The sequence below is a fragment of the Ranitomeya variabilis genome, chromosome 2 (assembly GCF_051348905.1).
Source record: "Ranitomeya variabilis isolate aRanVar5 chromosome 2, aRanVar5.hap1, whole genome shotgun sequence".
NCBI lineage: Eukaryota > Metazoa > Chordata > Amphibia > Anura > Dendrobatidae > Ranitomeya > Ranitomeya variabilis.
The window spans coordinates 603,730,295-603,748,736 of NC_135233.1; the positions used below are offsets into that span (position 1 = coordinate 603,730,295).

Sequence of the window (18,442 nt, forward strand, 5' to 3'; positions counted from 1 at the left end):
TTAAAAATCAGCCTGGTCGGGAAAGGGGGTGGGAAATTAAAAATCAGCCTGGCTGGGAAGGGGGTTTATGGGGTTTTTCTGCTACTTTGCCATATGTGAATACGCTCCTATGTTCCCCTGAATACAACCATGTAAAAAGAGGTCATATATTTTTTTGAGAAACTGTAAGCCTAAAAACAGGCTCTTTGCTGGGATTAAAAAAAAAAAATCATGAATGGGAATAAGGGTGAAAGATGTGCAAAAAAAATTAATAAGTGGGATTAAGGGGTCAAAATGAGTTTAAAAAAAAATCACAAATGGGAATAAAGAATCAAAATGCGTAAACAATAAAAAAAATTGTAATATAAGCCCAAAATGCTTAAAAATTTAAAAAAAAAAAAAAACTGGGGATATGGGTCAAAATGGGTACGAAAAAAATAATCCTGGAAAAATATGAGAATTAAGAAAAAAACATGACCTGTTTAGTTCATGTGTGCTGACAATTTGGCCTTTGCAGCCGCAGGATGAGGCAGCGGCATCCTCTGCGCCCGGTCATGGCGATGTATAAATAAATTATCCGTGCTTCTTTGATTGATGTGTGGCCATAAATAATTAAGTCGGCCATGTGATCGCGCTCTCACTTCTGCACTTTCTACCATGAGGAGAAAACACAACTAACAAGGAAGAGAAGGGTCGGACGCCGCAGCATCAGGTGCAAGGATACGGATTTTAATTGTCTGTCTTGTGTAACACTCAACTCCTGAGGGATTTGTTTTGCAGTCTTTAACCCCTTCCACCTGAGCTGCCATCACAGCTATCCACTTTAGGCCTGCGCGGACATCGGGCTCACGGACCCAATACTGTTTAAAGGAGAATTTATCAAAACCGCTGCAGTTGCCCATAGCAACCAATCACAACTCAGGTTTCATTTTTTAAAGAGCTCTGGGAGAATGAAAGCTGTTCTCTGATTGGTTGCTATGGGCAACTTTTCTTTAGGACATGAGACCTAGATGACAGAGTGCGATCACATGTTCTATTGATGAGGGTCTGACAGCCAGGACCCCCAGTTAATATAAAAAAAAAAAAATGGGGAGAAATATTTGTCTCATTTATTCTTACACTAACAAGATTTGTGACACACACGCCCCAATGGGTCACATGTAGCTTTGGAGAGTAAAAAAAATGCGCCTTTGGAGAGTCAAAAAAAAATGCGCCAAGTTAACAGACACAGCTGAGGCTTAAATATGGTCTAAAGGAATTATCTGAAGAAAAAAGTCATCTTAAGTCATCTGCTTGTTTACATACAAAACCCCCCCAAAATTACCATTTTTCATCCATTTTTGGTCTATGTGTCCGTTTTTTCCCCTTTTTCCATAAGTGCGGCATCTGTTTTTTTCTTATGAAATCCCCCCCCCCCCCAAGTTTCTCCTGCCAATTAAACAGTAAACTGAGGACGTCCTTATTCATTTATTTTTCACGTGAATGGGCGAGTAAGATCTGTGACTCAAGTCAGAAATTATCTTACCGTAATTTTTTTGGAGGGGCAACATTTGGTCCGCAAAAACAAAACAATAAACGGACATGTGAACATCACCAATGATTATAATGAGTACACTTTTTATCCATGAGAAATGGTCGTCTGAACGAGGCCCAACTCATCTAGATTAAGGCCAACTTGATATAGGACAAAATGACGTCTGCTCCATTCAGGGACATTCATCAAAAATGGTGCAAGGGATACAGACTGACATTGCCCCTATTGATTGTCGGTGGGATCAAAGCGCCACCCACGAGCTACTGAAACTGCAAAAAGACCATTGTAGCCTTACTTTCGTCCCGTCCAGAATTTTTATATAAACTCAATGCAACTTATCTGTGGTTTTTTTTACGCAAAATTGCACTTCTGAGATGCTCACCCTCCCTGGGTCCCTCTCAGTGTCTCTGCTGCAGCTCCCGATGTCTGTTGTGCTCACCCTCCCTGGGTCCGGCTCGGAGTCTCTGCTGCAGCTCCCGATGTCTGTTGTGCTCACCCTCCCTGGGTCCGGCTCAGAGTCTCTGCTGCAGCTCCCGATGTCTGTTGTGCTCACCCTCCCTGGGTCCGGCTCGGAGTCTCTGCTGCAGCTCCCGATGTCCGTTGCGCTCACTCTCCCTGGGTCCGGCTCCTAGTCTCCGCTGCCGCTCCCGATGTCTGTTGTTGGCTGAAGCAGACAATAACTGAGCCCAGTAGCTTTGTCAATGTATATGGCAGGCGTGCCTGCTCTCGTCGGATCGCGGCCGTTACGCAGTTTGAGGCTGGGCCAGTGCCAGCATGGGTGACTGGCTGCGAGTCCCCCCAGGTTCAGTCTACCCAAAGGTTTAACTTGATGGACCTAGCAGTGGCAGAGACTGGACCTGTGGATGGTGAGGAAAGCCCTTTTTTTTTCTTTAACTAAGAGCTTATAGAAAAACTTTTCTGAAAAGTGACATCCCTTCAAAGCCTCATTCAAATGTCCATTTTCAAAGTACGTGTTCAATCCGCATTCTTCTCAGATAAAACATGTACCCATTAAAATCTGTGGGCATGTTTATGTCTTTTTTTTTTCAGGGACTGATTTACTTTTTTTTCTTTTTAATCCAAACTGCTGATGAGAATTAGCCATTAATAAATGGAACAAGGCCTAAGGGTATGTGTCCACGTTCAGGATTGCATCAGGATTTGGTCAGGATTTTTCATCAGTTTTTGTAAGCCAAAACCAGGAGTGGAACAATTAGAGGAAAAGTATAATAGAAACATATGCACCACTTCTGCATTTATCACCCACTCCTGGTTTTGGCTTACAAATACTGACGTAAAATCCTGACCAAATCCTGATGCAATCCTGAACATGGACACATACCCTAAGGGTGCGTGTCCACGGTCAGGATGGCCGGCGGTATCGCCGGAGCGGCGAAGCCGCTCGGCGCTAAGCCCCGCCCCCTTTCTGGGACGCGATGATGCCGGATGTGTTAACTGTACACATCCGGGATCATTGCACCCTCGCATAGGGCCCTGTGATATTACTTGCGGCGACGCAGCGTCGCCGCAGGTAACACGGACATGCTGCGATCTGAAAAGACGTTGCTGTAGATTTAAAAAATGGAATAAAAACTAATTTTGCACAAAAGAAATGGAGCATGTGGAGGAGATTAAGTTAAAACTCATCTGCTTGGCTAGTACTGTAGAATACTGTGGATTTTGTGTGTAAAATCTGCACAAAATACACAACGTGCAAATTTATGTGTGTAAGATTTGTTGTAGAAATTTCATTCATCTGAATGAAGCTTGTAAAAAAAACTAAGCATTCTGCAAAAACAATCCTATTTACATGTTTGGATCTGAATTTTCAGCTGCAGAAATTTCTGCATCTAATCTGCCCCATGAAAATACAAACCCTCGGAAGACACTTACTGAATATTTGCAATATGTTACAGTACGATGCATGTGAACGAGGGTAAGTATATGCAGATTTTATCGATAAATCATTACAAATGTGTGGATGCTTCTGAACGTAAATCCTCTGCCAGGTCTACACATCCCCTCTAGAAAAAAAAAAACAAACCTGCGAAAGTGAGTGCTGAATCCACGTGGAACATAAAAAAATAAATGCAAGAAGATACAGGTGGCCACACGTTTCTCCTGTAGCAAAAATCATGAGTACATGTAACCGTGTCTGATAAAGCTAATGCCTAACCATTAGTGATGAGTGAACGTGCTCGGATAAGGTGTTATCATCTCAGCATGCTCGGGTGCGAACTGAGTGTCTCATGATGCACATGACATCTTTTTCAGACAGATTTCACCTGAAAAACCAACTAGAAAATGCCGAAAGAATGAACATACGTATTTCTATATAAAATCGACGTGCTACTGATATGTACAGGTTTTGGAATTCCTTTTAGATACTTCAGGTTTCTAAAAACACCAAGTGGTTAAAAGATGCGACCCGACCATTCTTCTGGCTTTTTCCCCTCAGAAGACACTCTATACTTCACGATACAAGGCAATGTGAAAGCTCCAAAGACATCTGGAAGTTGCCGAGGACAACTTTTGGAGCATTTTATCATCGTTTTTGCTTTAAAATAAAATGCTAGCAGTTTCTTCATTATTCAAAGGAGTGAAAAAATAAATAAACGCAAAAAGACAAAAAAAAGTGTCACAAAAAACCTCCAGAAACCAGCAAGCATCCAAAACCATAGGAAAAAAAAACCTAAAGAAACGACACAGACACCCAACCAAAAAAAAGAAAAACAAAAGTAGAAACGCTTTCTGCTTGAAAAACGTACAGAAAAAGGCAACAACAAAAAAAAGTACCAAAAAAAAAAACAAACGCTGCAAAAACACCAGGTGAGATTTTGAAGAATGGTGAGAAACTGAAGCAAAGTTTATTATAAAGCTGCAGAACATACACTGATTCCTCTGTACGGACATAAAGCCTTTTTACACTTCATCCACACATTTGTGAGCAGAGCCTCCACAATCCATCAGTCTTTAGCTCCATAGACTTCCAGGTAGCAGGTGTCAGCGAGCCTTTCATTAAAACTATCATCTCCAGCAGAGAATTCACACCTGACACCACTGCCTGTGACTTGTAATCTGCACTATCATCCAATAAAAATCTATCATATTTCATGGTGTATTACAGCAATGGGATGAAAAAAAAATATATAGGGCCTTGGTTGCGGAGAGAAAACTAGAAAACTCATTGGTTTTGCCGAGTACACAGCTCCCGGCTACGGGATTAAAAGCACAATTCCCTCTAGATCCAGGTATAATAAACAAACAAGCAAGCAGCAGAGGTCCTTGGAGTTGGAGAAAAGTTTACTGCTTCTACCTTCAGGGGATCTGGCTTTATAAACTTCAGACATCTATGGGGCTTATAAAGCGGTTGCGTACTTCTTTTTTAATTAAACAGAGTCAACTCTCAGCCCATAAGAAGGAATGGAAGGGGATGGAAACCCCCTCGAAATGTTGCGATAGCTGAATTTTTAATTAAAAAAAACCCCTATTCTCTGACATTGATTTCACTTTAACAGCTGCCACTGTGCCAAAGGGTGGAGGGTATGTAGATTAAAAGAGAATATTCCTGTAAAGCAAGAAATATATAATATAATATGATAAGGGAGGCAGAAAGCATGTACTGCAACTAGGCTATTTGGTGAGTTTTTGGTGTCGAAGATTTTCTGCACCTATTCGCTCTTTTTTGGCGCAGATGTTTTTCTTTTCGAATGTCATGTTTTACACAAAGCTGCTTTGCATTGGATACCTCCTGATAGGTACTTTTTTTTATCTGCTGATTTTCCGCATCTAATGCAACTCTATAGGTAAAATCCACAAATAAAACTCAATGAACGTATCGGCATGAAAAATTGGAATGTTGTGGATTTCAATCAACCACAGCATGGTCAGTTTACGCAGTGTAAACAAAAAAAATGAATTAATTAATTAAAAAAGCACAGTGATTTCTATACATCCCATTCACTTTGCTGGAACTGTGAGTCTACATTCCTAAGATAAGTTTTTGGTGTGTTTTTAAGCTGCAAATACAAGTAGTCTATTTAATGGGTGCAGAAAATCTGCAACATCAAAAACACACCAACAGCTCATCGCGAGAACGTAGTCTAAGGTTATGTTCACACAATTACGTTTTTACTGCATTTTTTTTCTGCAGGCAAAACTTGCTCTCTTTGGCAGTAAAGAAGAGGATACAAAAAGCAGGTTTTGCTGCGTTTTTGTTGTCTCCTGCGCAAGCTGATAAAGTTTAGTGACCCCCACACCCCCCAAAAAAAACATGATTCAACTTATTTAAGGTTTTTGCACCAAAAAAAAAAAAGCAGCAGAACCGGATACGCGAGTTTTTTTTTTGCTGCGTTTTTGCCCTTAACCATTGCTTTCTATGGGTCAAAAAATCCCGCAAAAACACTGAAAGAAGTCACATGCTGCACAGTTTGCAAAAACGCAGCAGTTTTCCAATTCAGTCAAGAAAAAAAAAAAAACAATGTGAGTGCATGAGATTTCTGAAATCTCATAGCTTTTTCCGGTACTGTAAAACGCAGCTTAAAATTTGCATTAAAAAAAACACAGCAACATGTGAATATAGCTCAAGACGCAGAGGGCTTATTTTTGTGCATTGAACATATGAGACGTCAAAACGCACAATATATTCATCGCCCTGTCATTTCCATAGACTTTGCACATTGAGGACTACCTCCCCATTCAAATGGGGGACTCTTGTGATCTGGGGATACAAGCAGTGGGACCCCAACAACGTAGCACTTGTTCTGGGGATAGATAACATTTTAAAGGGGTTGTCATTATCAGATGAGGACAAGTCAGGAACAATATATGTTTTATTAATTTTAGGAAACTAATAAAAAAAATAGTTGGAGGAAACACAAGGAATAATGTGATAACATTACTTTACTGAAGGAACAGTAAATTCTTGGAATGATGTGGTAGGAAAAGGAAAATCAAGAGTGTGTAGGGATAAAATGATTTAAGGGCAGAAAAGATAAATCAGGTGGTCTTTTTCTATGTTTAGGGGGTGGGGGATGCTATTTAAGACAATAGGATGATAAAGGAACAAGAACAGCTGCTGTTTGGCCACCAATACATTGAACTCTCAACAACTGGACTGATTTACTGCCCTGTAACATTTTACGACTTACTGGACACATTATACGTTTCAGCCAGGGCAGCAAAATGACATTTCCGGGCAATGCCCCAAGGTGCTGCACTACATGGAAATGAGTAAAACACTAAGGTGGAACAATATAAGGTCACCAACATAGTATTTAAACCCAGATAGGGTATATTCAGTACAGAAAAACTGGGACCAAGGGCAGGAACATATAGGACCACTGCCTAAATTAATCAACAACCAAAGGAAAAAGAAGCAGCATAAAGTCCAGATAAATATGTAAACAAACTTTATTAACAATTTATTACAGGTTTAAAATGAGCAGAGGGAAGTGGTCCCCGTGCTGTACTCAGCACGCACCTACAGAAACAGGGGGTATGTGCCTGTAGTATATATATGCCCACATTATAGCCAAGGCTAGTATAGCAGAAAATTAAAGTGACTGTGCATAGGATTCAAAGAAGCCTGCATTGGACACACAGGTCCATAAGATTAGCTGACAAGCATATTTCATACTAAGTATATAATACTATACATACCAGGTAATGTGGAAACAAGTCACGGCGTGGATTGGCACTTCACCCCTGTATCCCCCGACGCACGTTTCGGCTATCGCCTTTCTCAAGGGGTAAGGCCTTGAGAAAGGCGATAGCCGAAACGTGCGTCGGGGGATACAGGGGTGAAGTGCCAATCCACGCCGTGACTTGTTTCCACATTACCTGGTATGTATAGTATTATATACTTAGTATGAAATATGCTTGTCAGCTAATCTTATGGACCTGTGTGTCCAATGCAGGCTTCTTTGAATCCTATGCACAGTCACTTTAATTTTCTGTTATACTAGCCTTGGCTATAATGTGGGCATATATATACTACAGGCACATACCCCGTTTCTGTAGGTGCGTGCTGAGTACAGCACGGGGACCACTTCCCTCTGCTCATTTTAAACCTGTAATAAATTGTTAATAAAGTTTGTTTACATACGGTATTTATCTGGACTTTATGCTACTACATGGAAATGGCATACTTTATATCCTCGTTTGCATAATTAAGCATATCCATAAGTTTATGCTCAACAATAGCTATTATAGAAAGGAGAGGATTACTCATAGCTGTGAGAACAGACCGAGGCTAAAAATACATGTATATAGAAAAACGCGCCATGAAGATCACAACCTGGCACTGCAATATCGCATCTAACGATGGTCAAGTGGCGACGCTGACGCATGTGCCTGCAACAGAACTATCAAACATCGAAACCTTGCTAGTTTAAGTTGTTCTTGTGACCCAACAGCCAATATGCAGACATTAAGTTGAAAATAAAATTTGCACAATATCGCCGAGTAGATATAGCTTGATGGTCTGTCTGGAAAACTTCTTGTATGCATTCGAACTTAAAGGGTTAATCCCATCTTCATAAATGAGTATTGTTGGATTGTGCTTGTAGATAAAAGCAATTTTCCTGATTCTTAAAATGTAAAGCAATTCTCGCGATATTAACACTTTTCTTAAGGGTATGGGCACACGTTGCGGATTTGCTGCGGATCCGCAGCGTTTTTTGAGGTGCAGAAACGCTGCAGATCCGCAATTGATTTACAGTACAATGTAAATCAATGAAAAAAAAAAATGCTGTGCACACTTTGCGGAAACGCTGCGGTTTTAAAGAAATAGCATGTCAATTATTTTTTGTGAATCTGCAGCGTTTTTGTACCCACTCCATTATAGAAAACAGCAGGGGTAAAAACCACAGCAAATCCGCAAGAAAACCGCAGCAAAAACGCACAAAAAAATGCTGCGGAACCGCACAAAAAAACGCAGGTGCGTTTTCTGCCAGGAGAGACAGAATCCACACCAGAAATTCCTAAGCCTAATCCGCAACATGTGCACATAGCCTTACCATTCATTGCTTTGGAGACCGACCATCGCTGCTAGACATCAGAACATGTGCAGCGCTTGCAGGCTCTAGTCTATGGAGCTTGCAGTCCCTGTCACCTCCTAATCCTGGCTAGCTTCAGCGCAGTGCTTACAAGCTAGACAGCAGCAGTGGTCGGTCTCCTAAGCAACACATTGTAAACAAGAGAAAATTGTTAATATCTCAAGAACAGCTGCAGATTTTATTAAATAGTAATTTTCAAAAGTGATCATTTTTGCAAGCTACATCCAAAAATATCCATCTGTTAATGGACAGAAGCCGTCAGACGTTACATGGACCAAAACACACTTGTCAGAATGAGCCCTGACTATGAAATGTTCATTCATGGAACAGAAGAGGATGCAACACATCTAATCAATACACAATAAGGCCGGCGTCACACTAGCGAGTTTTACGGACGTATGAGCGCATAAACTACGTCCGTAAAATACGCATAACACACGGCCCAATGATTCTCTATGGCCCAGCTCCTCTCAGCCGTATTATACTGATCCGTATTATACGGTCTTGTACGGCCGTAGAAAATCGCAGCATGCTGCATTTGTCACCATATTGCGCAAAAAAAACGCCAATGAAAGTCTATGGGGGCGAGAAAAATACGGATTACACACGGACCAGCAGTGTGACCTGCGAGAAATACGCAGCGGTGTTCTATAGAAAAGCCGGTAATTCAATTGCCGGCTTTTCATTTCTCCTTCCCAAACCCGACATGGTATGAGACATGGTTTACATACAGTAAACCATCTCATATCCCTTTTTTTTTTACATATTCTACACTACTAATGTTAGTAGTGTGTATGTGCAAAATTTGGCCGCTGTAGCTGCTAAAACAAAGGGTTAATGCGCGGAAAAAATTGGCGTGGGCTCCCGCGCAATTTTCTCCGCCAGAATGGTAAAGCCAGTGACTGAGGGCAGATATTAATAGCCTAGAGAGGGTCCATGGTTATTGGCCCCCCCTGGCTAAAAACATCTGCCCCCAGCCACCCCAGAAAAGGCACATCTGGAAGATGCGCCTATTCTGGCACTTGGCCACTCTCTTCCCACTCCCGTGTAGAGGTGGGATATGGGGTAATGAAGGGTTAATGTCACCTTACTATTGTAAGGTGACATTAAGCCAAATTAATAATGGAGAGGCGTCAATTATGACACCTATCCATTACACAGGTCAACAAAAAAAATTTTTTTTTCTGGTGTCCAAAATATTTTAATGAATTTGGGGTATTTTTGGGGTGCTGATTCTGAATATGCTATCAGTTTTGCCAGATTGGCTCAAGTTTTTGAGATTTTTGGTATCTTATTTATAGCACTTGTTGGTAAATGCGACGCATCATCTCATTAATTTCTTTGGATTAGTACTTGAACTGAGCAGTTCTCAATATAGTTTTGTGTTAATTAGTGTTCTAAAAGTTTGTTCATAGCTTGATTTTTGCACTAACTTTATGTTGTTGTCTGTTTTCCAGTGAAAAGCATGAACTCATCAAGAAGAAGTTGTCTTAACGATCCAGACTCATTCTGTTACATTTGTGGTGAATACACACTGCCAAAACATAGAAGAAACATAACAGACTTCGTAAAAAAAGTGTATTTTGCCTATTTTGGGGTTATGCTTGGGGACCAAGACAAGTTTTGGGCACCACACATAGTGTGCAAAGCATGTATCGAATTATTACGAAAATGGAGCAAAGGACAAAGAAAAAGCTTCAAATTTGGTGTTCCAATGGTGTGGAGAGAGCAAAAAAATCATCATGATGACTGTTATTTCTGTGCAGTGCAAATGCAAGGATTCAATAAGCATAAGAAACGAAAATGGGAGTAACATGGAATCTGCAAGAAGGCCTGTCCCTCATTGTGAAGATGTGCCTGTACCTGTGTTTACCATAAATAACAGTCATCATGATGATTTTTTAGCTCTCTCCACACCATTGGAACACCAAATTTGAAGCTTTTTCTTTGTCCTTTGCTCCATTTTCGTAATAATTCGATACATGCTTTGCACACTATGTGTGGTGCCCAAAACTTGTCTTGGTCCCCAAGCATAACCCCAAAATAGGCAAAATACACTTTTTTTTACGAAGTCTGTTATGTTTCTTCTATGTTTTGGCAGTGTGTATTCACCACAAATGTAACAGAATGAGTCTGGATCGTTAAGACAACTTCTTCTTGATGAGTTCATGCTTTTCACTGGAAAACAGACAACAACATAAAGTTAGTGCAAAAATCAAGCTATGAACAAACTTTTAGAACACTAATTAACACAAAACTATATTGAGAACTGCTCAGTTCAAGTACTAATCCAAAGAAATTAATGAGATGATGCGTTGCATTTACCAACAAGTGCTATAAATAAGATACCAAAAATCTCAAAAACTTGAGCCAATCTGGCAAAACTGATGACATATTCAGAATCAGCACCCCAAAAATACCCTAAATTCGATGAAATATCTTTGGCACCAAAAATGCTGTTGACCAGTGTTATTAATCCAATAGTACTAAAGGGTTAAAAAAACACACACACATTATTACAAAGTATTTTAATGAAATAAAGACACAGGTTGTTGTAATATTTTATTAGACTCTTAATCCACCTGAAGACCATCGTCCTGAAACAAAGTTAAAAAAACAAACAACAATATTCCATACCTTCCGTCGTTATGTCCCACGATGTAAATCCATCTGAAGGGGTTAAATCATTTTACAGCCAGGAGCTGTGCTAATGCACTCGCTGGTGCCTGTAAAACCCCGGGTACTGAATGGAAAGCAGGGGATTGTCCTGTACTTACCTTGAGTTGCGGTGATGCGCCCTCTGCTGGATGTCCTCATGAACTGGAGCCTTGGAAAAATTCTCACGCTCGAGTTCATATGAGGACATCCAGCAGAGGGCGCATCACCGCGACTCAAGGTAACTACAGGTCACCCTGCTTTCCATTCAGTACCCGGGGTTTTTACAGCCACGAGAGAGTGCATTAGCACAGCTCCTGGCTGTAAAATGATTTAACCCCTTCAGATGGATTTACATCGTGGGACATAACGTAAGGTATGGAATATTGTTGTTTGTTTTTTTAACTTTGTTTCAGGATGATGGTCTTCAGGTGGATTAAGAGTCTAATAAAATATTACAACTACCTGCGTCTTTATTTCATTAAAATACTTTCTAATAATGTGTGTGTGTTTTATTAACCATTTAGTACTATTGGATTAATAATGGATATGTGTCATAATTGACACATCTCCATTATTAATGTGGCTTAATGTCAGCTTACAATAGCAAGGTGACATTAACCCTTCATTACCCCATATCCCACTGCTACACGGGAGTGGGAAGAGAGTGGCCAAGTGCCAGAATAGGCGCATCCTCCAGATGTGCCTTTTCTGGGGTGGCTGGGGGCAGATGTTTTTAGCCGGGGGGGGGGCCAATAACCATGGACCCTCTCTAGGCTATTAATATCTGCCCTCAGTCACTGGCTTTACCGCTCTGGCGGAGAAAATTGCGCGGGAGCCCACGCCAATTTTTTCCGCCATTTAACCCTTTATTTTAGCAGCTACAGCGGCCAAATTTTGCACATACACACTACTAACATTAGTAGTGTGGAATATGCAAAAAAAAAGGGATATGAGATGGTTTACTGTATGTAAACCATGTCTCATATCCTGTCGGGTTTGGGAAGGAGAAATGAAAAGCCGGCAATTGAATTACCGGCTTTTCACATATATCGCGCTGAATTAAATATAAATACAGAATATATATATATATATATATATATATATATATATATATATATATATATATATACACAGGTCCTTCTCAAAAAATTAGCATATAGTGTTAAATTTCATTATTTACCATAATGTAATGATTACAATTAAACTTTCATATATTATAGATTCATTATCCACCAACTGAAATTTGTCAGGTCTTTTATTGTTTTAATACTGATGATTTTGGCCTACAACTCCTGATAACCCAAAAAACCTGTCTCAATAAATTAGCATATTTCACCCGTCCAATCAAATAAAAGTGTTTTTTAATAACAAACAAAAAAACCATCAAATAATAATGTTCAGTTATGCACTCAATACTTGGTCGGGAATCCTTTGGCAGAAATGACTGCTTCAATGCGGCGTGGCATGGAGGCAGCCTGTGACACTGCTGAGATGTTATGGAGGCCCAGGACTTTCTCTTCACAATATCCCACAGATTCTCTATGGGGTTCAGGTCAGGAGAGTTGGCAGGCCAATTGAGCACAGTAATACCATGGTCAGTAAACCATTTACCAGTGGTTTTGGCACTGTGAGCAGGTGCCAGGTCGTGCTGAAAAATGAAATCTTCATCTCCATAAAGCATTTCAGCCGATGGAAGCATGAAGTGCTCCAAAATCTCCTGATAGCTAGCTGCATTGACCCTGCCCTTGATGAAACACAGTGGACCAACACCAGCAGCTGACATGGCACCCCACACCATCACTGACTGTGGGTACTTGACACTGGACTTCAGGCATTTTGGCATTTCCTTCTCCCCAGTCTTCCTCCAGACTCTGGCACCTTGATTTCCGAATGACATGCAAAATTTGCTTTCATCAGAAAAAAGTACTTGGGACCACTTAGCAAAAGTCCAGTGCTGCTTCTCTGTAGCCCAGGTCAGGCGCTTCTGCCGCTGTTTATGGTTCAAAAGTGGCTTTACCTGGGGAATGCGGCACCTGTAGCCCATTTCCTGCACACGCCTGTGCACGGTGGCTCTGGATGTTTCCACACCAGACTCAGTCCACTGCTTCCTCAGGTTCCCCAAGGTCTGGAATCGGTCCTTCTCCACAATCTTCCTCAGGGTCCGGTCACCTCTTCTCGTTGTACAGCGTTTTCTGCCACATTGTTTCCTTCCAACAGACTTACCATTGAGGTGCCTTGATACAGCACTCTGGGAACAGCCTATTTGTTGAGAAATTTCTTTCTGGGTCTTACCCTCTTGCTTGAGGGTGTCAATGATGGCCTTCTTGACATCTGTCAGGTCGCTAGTCTTACCCATGATGGGGGTTTTGAGTAATGAACCAGTAGAGAGTTTTTAAAAGCCTCAGGTATCTTTTGCATGTGTTTAGAGTTAATTAGTTGATTCAGAAGATTAGGGTAATAGGTCGTTTAGAGAACCTTTTCTTGATATGCTAATTTATTGAGACAGGTTTTTGGGGTTTTCAGGAGTTGTATGCCAAAATCATCAGTATTAAAACAATAAAAGACCTGACAAATTTCAGCTGGTGGATAATGAATCTATAATATATGAAAGTTTAATTGTAATCATTACATTATGGTAAATAATGAAATTTAACACTATATGCTAATTTTTTGAGAAGGACCTGTATATATATATATATATATATATATATATATATATATATATATATATATATATATATATATATATATATATATATATATATATATATATATATGTGTGTGTGTGTCTCAATGACATATATATACTGTATATATGTTTTAACGAACATTTGAGCACATAAATCCATTAGATGTCGGTTTTGCAAGCCTGCGAGAAAATATCGCAGTACGGATGCCATACGGATTACATACGGAAAATGCCATGCGCAAAATACGCTGACACACCCTGCCTACGGATGACATACGGATCACTATTTTGGAGACTTTTCTGCCTATTACGGCCGTAAAAAACGGACCATATTTACATACGTTGAGTGTGAGGCCGGCCTAAGACAGACGAGGGGGATGTTATCTCGCACCCCAAGAATGAAAATGTCCAGCTAATTGGGACACTTGTGGCCACTCTCCATTAAAGAGAAGAGAAACTTTAAAAATCTTTCAAGTAACATAAATTCTCTTTGATATGACAGGTTCTTAGTGTGAGGCAATAATGTGCAAAAAAACAACATTGTAAATGACAAACACAGGAGAGAGATAGAGATAAATAGATGGGTAGAGATAGAGAATAGACAGAGATGTTAGATACGTGGGGAAAAGACAGATGATAGATAAGAGAGAAGCAAGAAATAATCTACGGTACTTAAATATTATTCTAGAAAGATTAATTAGTAAAAATAATCTCTCTCTCTCTCTCTATATATATATATATACACACACACACACAGTCATAAGTCATTCCCGATCATGAGGTTATGAAGTTACAGAACTAAAATCAGATGCACAGCTGATAATATAGAGAGAGATAGGGAAAGCGAAGAGGAAAGGGTGAGAGAGAAAGAGTGAGAAAAAAAGAAAGCGAGAGAAACAAAGAAAAGAAAAAGCAAGAGAGATAAATGGATAGAGAGAAAGAGGAAGAGAAAAAAGTGAGAAAAAGCGAGAGAGGAGAGAAAGAAAGATGATAGATACCCATTCTTCTGGAGCAGGGTCATGTGCTGTGTGCACTAAATTCCCCCTCTCTCTCCTCGATGCCCGCGCCTGTCAATGGCACCTGTGCCAGCCTCTGCCCTGCCCTGGCAGTTCTGCCCCCTCTCCCTGGGTCCTGTCAGTAATACCTGTGCCAGCTACTGCCCTGGAAGTTCAGCCAATTCTCCCTGGGTCCTGTCAGTGATACCTGTGCCAGCTCTTGCCCTGGGTGTTTTGCCCCCTCTCCCCGGTCCTGTCAGTGATACCTGTGCCAGTCCCTGCCCTGGGGGTTCTGCCCCCTCTCCCCAGTCCTGTCAGTGATACCTGTGCCAGCTTCTCCTCTGGGTGTTCTGCCCCATCTCCCCGGTCCTGTCAGTGATACCTGTGCCAGCTACTCCTCTGGATGTTCTGCCCCCTCTCCCCGGTCCTCTCAGTGATACCTGTGCCAGCTTCTCCTCTGGATGTTCTGCCCCCTGTCCCGAGTCCTGCCAGTGATACCTGTGCCAGCTTCTCCTCTGGGTGTTCTGCCCCCTCTCCCCGGTCCTGCCAGTGATACCTGTGCCAGCTCCTGTCCTGGATGTTCTGCCCCCTCTCCCCGGTCCTGTCAGTGACACCTGTGCCAGCTCCTGTCCTGGATGTTCTGCCCCCTCTCCCCGGTCCTGTCAGTGACACCTGTGCCAGCTCCTGTCCTGGATGTTCTGCCCCCTCTTCCCGGTCCTGTCAGTGACACCTGTGCCAGCTCCTGTCCTGGATGTTCTGCCCCCTCTTCCCGGTCCTGTCAGTGACACCTGTGCCAGCTCCTGTCCTGGATGTTCTGCCCCCTCTTCCCGGTCCTGTCAGTGACACCTGTGCCAGCTCCTGTCCTGGATGTTCTGCCCCCTCTTCCCGGTCCTGTCAGTGACACCTGTGCCAGCTCCTGTCCTGGATGTTCTGCCCCCTCTTCCCGGTCCTGTCAGTGACACCTGTGCCAGCTCCTGCCCTGGATGTTCTGCCCCCTCTCCCCGGTCCTGTCAGTGACACCTGTGCCAGCTCCTGCCCTGGATGTTCTGCCCCCTCTCCCCGGTCCTGTCAGTGACACCTGTGCCAGCTCCTGTCCTGGATGTTCTGCCCCCTCTCCCCGGTCCTGTCAGTGACACCTGTGCCAGCTCCTGTCCTGGATGTTCTGCCCCCTCTCCCCGGTCCTGTCAGTGACACCTGTGCCAGCTCCTGCCCTGGATGTTCTGCCCCCTCTCCCCGGTCCTGTCAGTGACACCTGTGCCACCTCCTGTCCTGGATGTTCTGCCCCCTCTCCCCGGTCCTGTCAGTGACACCTGTGCCAGCTCCTGCCCTGGATGTTCTGCCCCCTCTCCCCGGTCCTGTCAGTGACACCTGTGCCAGCTCCTGTCCTGGATGTTCTGCCCCCTCTCCCCGGTCCTGTCAGTGACACCTGTGCCAGCTCCTGTCCTGGATGTTCTGCCCCCTCTCCCCGGTCCTGTCAGTGACACCTGTGCCAGCTCCTGTCCTGGATGTTCTGCCCCCTCTCCCCGGTCCTGTCAGTGACACCTGTGCCAGCTCCTGCCCTGGATGTTCTGCCCCCTCTCCCCGGTCCTGTCAGTGACACCTGTGCCAGCTCCTGCCCTGGATGTTCTGCCCCCTCTCCCCGGTCCTGTCAGTGACACCTGTGCCAGCTCCTGTCCTGGATGTTCTGCCCCCTCTCCCCGGTCCTGTCAGTGACACCTGTGCCAGCTCCTGTCCTGGATGTTCTGCCCCCTCTTCCCGGTCCTGTCAGTGACACCTGTGCCAGCTCCTGTCCTGGATGTTCTGCCCCCTCTTCCCGGTCCTGTCAGTGACACCTGTGCCAGCTCCTGTCCTGGATGTTCTGCCCTCTCTCCCCGGTCCTGTCAGTGACACCTGTGCCAGCTCCTGTCCTGGATGTTCTGCCCCCTCTCCCCGGTCCTGTCAGTGACACCTGTGCCAGCTCCTGTCCTGGATGTTCTGCCCCCTCTCCCCGGTCCTGTCAGTGACACCTGTGCCAGCTCCTGTCCTGGATGTTCTGCCCCCTCTCCCCGGTCCTGTCAGTGACACCTGTGCCAGCTCCTGCCCTGGATGTTCTGCCCCCTCTCCCCGGTCCTGTCAGTGACACCTGTGCCAGCTCCTGTCCTGGATGTTCTGCCCCCTCTCCCCGGTCCTGTCAGTGACACCTGTGCCAGCTCCTGTCCTGGATGTTCTGCCCCCTCTCCCCGGTCCTGTCAGTGACACCTGTGCCAGCTCCTGCCCTGGATGTTCTGCCCCCTCTCCCCGGTCCTGTCAGTGACACCTGTGCCAGCTTCTCCTCTGGACGTTGTGCCCCCTCTCCCCGGGTCCCACAGACACATAGCCCCCGTTATCAGCTGATTCTCTGGAACTTTTCCCAGCAGAACGTCCATTGTCCGGTGATGTCGGTGCTGATACCGGCGCCCGGCACTGACTGACCCGCTGCCCACCACAAAGTTCCTGAGTGACAGACAGGTGGGCACGGGGTGCGCCGGGTAGAACACAGGCTAGACCAGTGACCCCAGCGCCACGGACCCACCTGGTGCAGGGCTGCCAGTCACATCCAGCGGTGTCTGTGGTGCCCGCTCCTGGGCTGTGGCATCCTCCCCTCACAGGCGCCGAGCTCTGCGCTAATGCAGTGAAGTTGTGACAAGTGCCCGTCTGTGAGACCGCGGGGGGCTCCGCCGGTGAGCGCCGCTCTGGGGGTCTCGGCTCCGCAGGACACAACACACTGCCAGGGTCCTGCCGGCTACACGAGGAGGGATGAGCTGAGGCGACGAGGACGCACGCGCCTCTCCCCAGTGCGCGCGCCCGCCGGCTGCTCTGTCCTACCCCGCAGCGCCCTCTCGCGGCGTCTGTGGGAACTGCGCGCCTAGGAGATGGAGTGCAGCTCGGAGGCTGGAAATAGGACATACAGCAGCCCCATTCACGGCAGAAAGGGATCCCCCATAATAATGAGACATATAGAGGATCACTGCAGACTGGTGTAATATTCAGATTACTGATTATTACTTGCTGATTGTATTAGTAATTATATAGCTTAATGTCTTAATAACTATGCAATGCCATAGGTTTAGAACATAATTACATGATGTAGCTTAACAATATTTACTATAGATCGAAAGGCAGCAAATATAAAGTACCTAAGCAGTGCAATTACATCTGCGGGAAAGACCTTATTATGCAGATGTTGCTGCTAAATGGTTTTGTGCACTAATAATCACGATTGATGTCCTATGTCACCACTTTATGTCACTCGATCCGAGTATCTGGCTATTTAAACAGGTGGATGCATTCATTCAGTGTAAAATAGAATAGTAACAGTAAGGAAGGACAGTATTCCATGCTGTTCAGAGGGCTGATAATCATGGCAAGCCTTGTCACCAACCCACTGTGGGGATGGACCTAGAGAGAGGACACTCAGGATGGAATAATGGGAATGGGAGGCAAATAAATGACGTTCTACCTGAATGAATCGCAAGTAAAGGCAGTGATAAAGTCCAGTCCCTCTGCCCCA

At 43.9% G+C, this 18,442-nt stretch overlaps 1 protein-coding gene across 5 annotated transcripts in view; it reads right to left on the bottom strand.

Annotated features, from left to right (window-relative positions):
- The window catches only part of CHST8 (carbohydrate sulfotransferase 8), a 446,696-nt gene extending 428,905 nt beyond the window's left edge, over positions 1 to 17,791 (bottom strand). For all 5 annotated transcript variants that reach the window (XM_077288625.1, XM_077288627.1, XM_077288622.1 and 2 more), the window contains exon 1: positions 17,465 to 17,791. The gene's annotated coding sequence lies outside the window, so the exon portion shown is untranslated. The remainder of the gene's footprint in view (positions 1 to 17,464) is intronic.
- Between the last annotated feature and the right edge of the window lie 651 nt (positions 17,792 to 18,442).